This window comes from Medicago sativa, chromosome 4 (assembly GCF_051527215.1).
Source record: "Medicago sativa cultivar Bolivia chromosome 4, Bolivia_mono, whole genome shotgun sequence".
NCBI lineage: Eukaryota > Viridiplantae > Streptophyta > Magnoliopsida > Fabales > Fabaceae > Medicago > Medicago sativa.
In genome coordinates, this window is record NC_140752.1 from 98,494,485 (window position 1) to 98,500,484 (window position 6,000).

Here is a 6,000-nt window from a genome sequence, read left to right on the forward strand (position 1 = left end):
ATTGAATCAATCTTCTACGTATTTAAAAAAAAGTATATGTTCATGTATTATTAGTGAATCCTCTAAAAAAATGTATTATCAAAGGATATTTAACCACTTGTGTTTCCAAATTGGAACATTTCATTTTGTCGGGCTTTCTTCTTAAAGCTCATTTTTTTTCTCAATTGTTGTTGTTGCATGATATCTAACTGGATAGTTTTAGTTAGACATTTACACCTACCACTGGCTGAAGTTGCCTATATATATTGTCCATCTGTGGAGTCGCAACAAAATTATCCAACTGAAACATGGGTTCTTAACTTCTTATTCAGAGTAAAATGTGGAAAATAGTCTTAGGCTACCTATTGATTAAGCTAAGAAAGGTGCAAAAGTATGGTCATACTTGTAATTAAGAAAATTTATGTTGCCAGTTAATTAAACTTTAAAATGAAGAAATAAAAGTCTTCAATTTTAATGCTGGTATCACTTAATAGCTATGGATGACAGAATTGGACTCATCTATTCGGTACCTGCAAGAAAGATACTCATAATGAATTAGGGATGACACAATTGACGGCCCGCATATGTACACTTCACAAAGCAAGTATCTCCGAATCCAAACAACGGTTTTCACTTCACTAATATATATGGTGACTTTGACTAAGAGTTTCAAATTGTGTTATGGAGTCAGAATTGCATGCAACATACAAGGTATCATTGTTTATGTAGAGGAAAAAAATGCTAATACTATGTAATATTAGAAACCACAGTAGGGGCTGAGAAAAAGGAAATTCAGAGGGAGAAGTTAGAGTATCATTACACTTTTTTATAGAAGGTCAAGAGAATATTTTATGCTAGCTCTTCTTATTTACTCCTCCTCATCTCGTGTATTTGTAAATCACACATGTCATGGTGTCCCTTGAATTCCAATGTGTTTGTACGATACATTTTGGTAAACACGTAAATATTTTTTGGAAAATGTTATTTCTCTAGAAAAATAGCATCAAGAATTTTTCAACACACATGCTGATAAGTTTTAATTACATGATTTATTTGTTCACTTTCTATTTTTCAGGCACATCTCCTTGAATTGTGACAAATAGTGCATTGTGATTGGCTGTTCTTTATTCTTGAAGAATTCTTGATGTTATTTTTTTAGAGATATAGCATTCTTCAAAATAAAATGACAATGCCCTTTAAAACGTTGGAAGCGAGTAAGGTTATTCATGAACTAACAAGTTTTAAGCTTGCAATTCAAAGTCCCACATCGAAATGATGCAGGAGGATTTTATTAGTAATTTAATATTATTTATTATTTAGCCATTAGTAATTTAGTAGTATTTATTATTTAGCCAAATCTTAGTAATTTTCTAGAACTTTCTATTATTATTTCGTTTTATTTTATTTCGGCCCACGAGTTTGTTATTTCTTTCACTATATAAGCAGAACTTATGTAGCCTAAGAGGCAGACTTTTATTCATTAATAATATTCGAGACTTTCTCTCAATTCTGGTGGACTCCGGAAACCCTTATTTTGATAGGTTTGTTGCTTGCAACCCTATTTTCACAAGTTTGTCGCTTGCAAACTTGTTTTTTTCTATCTAGGTTTAGCGCTTGCTAACCCTACGCTTCCGTACTGCGTCACGAAAGTTTACTAAAGAACGCTGAGCAAACCATGTTATAAAAAAGCAGCGTAACTCATTCATTTTGGCAATCATCGGTGTTATTAATTAATTTTACAGTAAATAATTAATTAATTCATATTGTTGTTGCTTTTTCAAGTGGTTTTTTTAGACCAATTGAGAGGTTCATGAACTATTTTTTTGTTCATTTAAACCATAGTGGTCTTTTCCCCTCTCTAATCAGCTTAGTTGAGTTGAGCTATGTTTGAAGAGATAAAGTTAACAAGCCGAATCAAGTTGCTCACGAACTTTAAAGGAGCCAAACTTGAGCTAAAAACGGGTTCGTATCGAATTCGAGTTGAATTTTGAGCTGAACTAGATCTTACCAAGTCGAGTCGAGCTCAAATCAGTTCGGCTCAACTCATTTTCAGTCCTAAATCATAAAGAATAAAGAGACTCAATGGTGAATTTCTTTAAATTTAATAACCTTACTTTAATATACCCTTAAATAAAACAACAATGCTAAAATCAAATCAAATAAAAAAAAACACATTTAGTTATATGAAAAAGAAAAAAAAATTGAATAGTTAATTGGATGAATTTGTTGAGATATTATTGCAAAAATCAAATCTAAAACATAAATTTAGATTTAGTTTGTTGAGATATATATGTAAAATAAAATAAAATAAATTAGATTTGGTTTGTTGAAATATATGTGCAAAATAAAGTAAGCGGAAAATTAGATGTATATGGTGATGTCACTTGTAAATTGTTCTAATAAGAATAACCTTACTTTAATATACATAGTAGATTACCGTAGATATATCTAGCCTTTCGAAAAGAAGGACTATCTCCGTTCCTATATCTAAGAACTCATTTGATTAAAAAAATGTTCTTAAATATAAATCTTTTTTCAAATTACTAGATACATTTGTTATTTTTTCTTTCTTAACATACCCTTAATTAATACCACTAACTTTGTCTTAAAATATTAAAAGTCAAATTTAACAAAGGACAATTTGTTAATATTAACACGCAAAATATACACATTAATTGCACTAACTACTTTTCTTAAGAAATGTGAAAAAAGTAAAAAGTGCTTACATATATGGACAGAGGGAGTACACTCTAAGTATCATGATATGTGAAGTACAAACTCTCTTTTCAATAATATCTCTAAAAATCATTCTTCTATTTGATGAAATCAAGGGAGTCTCAAACTTTGAAAACAAGTCCCACATAAAGTGGTAAAACCTACATGAATTTTATTTTCTCTAGAAGAGGATGTTGAAAAGGAGTGTTTTTATTCCTGACACTCATCATTATATATATATATATATATATATATATATATATATATATATATATATATATATATATATATATGGTGTATCAAATGAGAGGAGTGTTTTTTTTTTGACAAGAAGAAATGAGAGGAGTGTTATAATGAGAGGATGAGAGGATATAATATGAACCAATGGATCATAATATACGGTCAAGATTAGAGTCCAGTTAGAAAGGCACGGCACACGTAATCAAACAGCGTTGCTCCTCTTTGGCCTTTCTTATTTCTTCTTCCTGAATTTCCTTCCTCTCTCTCACAAGCATATATGTTTTTCTTTTCAATTTTTTGAATTGGTGTTCGGATTTAAGTTTTATGGCCACTGCTTCATATATATGACACTCCCACCCTTTCCAATTGCTTATTTTTTGTATTAGAATTTTTCAATTTCATATTTCTTAAAATTGATTCCTCAAACTTTACATCAATCATCGACTTCCTCTCTATCATAAAATTAAATTTGATTATTTGTATTTTATCATAATTTCTTAATTATAAAAATTAAATTTTAATTTAATATTTGAATGTTTTCATAGTTACTTTGGTTGAAAAATATAGTATATGTTATGATTTTTAAACGTGGAAAAACATACGTGGCTTGGTTGGGATTGTTGGCAATTAGTAGCAAGCTTCTGATTATTTAGATTTGCAGGTTGAAGACAGACTTCATAGTCAGAAGAGAAGGGCGAGCGAAGGAAGATGGGTCAAAGAAAAGAGATCGTGTGTGTTCTGCCTTTCTAATTGGACTCTAATCTTGATCGTATATTTTGATCCAACGGTTCATATTATATCCTCTCATCCTCTCATTATTACACTCCTCTCATTTGATACACCCTCTATATATGTGTGTGTGTGTGTGTGTGTGTGTGTGTTGGTTTAAAAGTATGGACTAAAAGTTGTGATGTAAAACATTTAGGAGACTGTGGTAAGTTTTTTTTTTTTTTACATTTGAGAAGATCGTAATCTCTGTTAGAGAACATATCCCGAGCATTATTATTAAGGTTAAATAAGTAAATAGTCTCTATAAATATACCAACATTTGATTTTAATCACCATAAAATATTTCTTAGCCTTTTAGTCCCTCCTAAAATTTCAATCTATAAAATTAGTCCCAACTTTTCAGTCAACTCATGTTTAACTTTCATATTTTTTTAATGAATTTTTTCAAAAATGAGTAGAAAATTGTGATGATATTTTTCAAAAAACAAATTGAATTTATTTAACAAAATATGATTTTAATACGAATTATTTTAGCACAAAAAACATAAAAATTCATGTTCTGTTAAAAAAAATCTTTTTTTTTTGAGAGATTGTCATAATATTCTACCAATTTTTAGAAAATTTCATTTAAAAACATCAAGTTTAGACATGAGTTGACTAAAAAATAGAGACTAATTTTATAGATGGAAAATTTTAGAGAAACCAAAAACCTAAGGAATACTTTAGGAGAATTAAAATCAAATGTTCCTTGAACATTTGAGAACGGACAATTGTTCCTTGAATAGAGAACGGTTCAACTTTGCTAGAGTTTTGATTTCTACGCCATCATTAGAGGTGTTGAATACATCCGATCAAATTATTGTTGATGGCGTGACGTTGGACATTAAAATCGTGGAAGAATTGGGGATTAATCTAGGCGACGATGTCTGTCTTTATGAGGAAGATGATAAATTCGAATCCTCAAGTCCGGATAAAGAAGACATTCATGATGACTTTGAAATGAACAGCCATGTTGATATATTGGTAGACCAAATTGTCAAAGACCTAGCTACTGATGAAGTTGTTATTAATGATTCAAACAAAAATGTGAAGTCTCAAGTGGAACCGCATTGCAGCAATGACTTTCAACCGGCTGTTATGTTATCTTCTGGACGGTAACCAAATTCCAACAATGTTTTCCAACCGGTTGACTCTATTTCAAAGATCCAGAACTGCACTGCTTTGGAAGGGTCACTTACGGCTTCAGCAAAATGTAAACAATTTATTCATTAAGATCGAGTTATTATATGAAATTAGAACACATTTACTTGGAAACCATGGTGACCGGTGAAGTAGATAAAATAGTCACAAGAAAGGGGGGTTTGAATTGTGACCCTTTAAAAATAACCTGTAACTTAAAAATAATTCTCAAGAAAATTCTTGGAATGGTTAAGTTAACTTTCTGAACTCAGAACGTTCTGAAGTTCATACACAGAAACTGATTAATGAAGTAAATGTGTTGGTGTGTGTTGTGTATACTGAAATTAAAGAGTATAAGGAAGAAAGAAAGAACACACAGAGATTTATAGAGGTTCACCCAATGTGGGCTAGTCCTCTCCTCACAATCTTGTGAGAGTTTTCCACTATGATGCTTGAGATAACTTCTCAACTCCTGCACCTTACAAACTGTGTTCACCTGAACACTTACAACCTGTATTCTCTAAGCCTCAGCAGGCTTGCACCTTGTTGCTAAGTTACCCACTTAGACTTTTACAATTCTTGCTCAAGCTAACACTTTAGAACCCCTAAAGCTAGATGAGACTTTGTTACAATTTGTGTGAAAGTTTGAATGTGAATCAGACAAACAGAAGAAGAGAGGAAGGAAGAAGTTATCTGTGAATAAGATAACAAAGAGGGAGAAAGAAAATTGATGTACACTATAAAGAAGGTAAGAAGAAGGCCTTCAGTGATGATCAATTGAATTGCAAGAGCTTCAAACAAATTAAGTTGTTTTCTTGTATGCTTTGCAATGGTGCAAGTAATGCTGAGCCTTTGATCTCTATTTATAGAGTTTTTGGGCTCATATAGCCGTTGTAAGGTGACAAATGGTGTTATGCCACGTGTCCTGGGCCCCACAAGCTTTTACTTGAAAATCTGGGTGAACATTCTGACCATCAGAATGTTGTTGAGTTCCCAGGATGAACATCAGAATGTTGCTGTGTTCTTCATCAGAATGTTGGATATTCATGATGTTCTTCATCTGGGTTCATCATGGATGAATGTTGGATGAATTTCTGGGCTTGCCCAGCACGTGATGTGAGATTTGTTTGAGTTTTATCCTCCAAAAAGTAGCCTTTC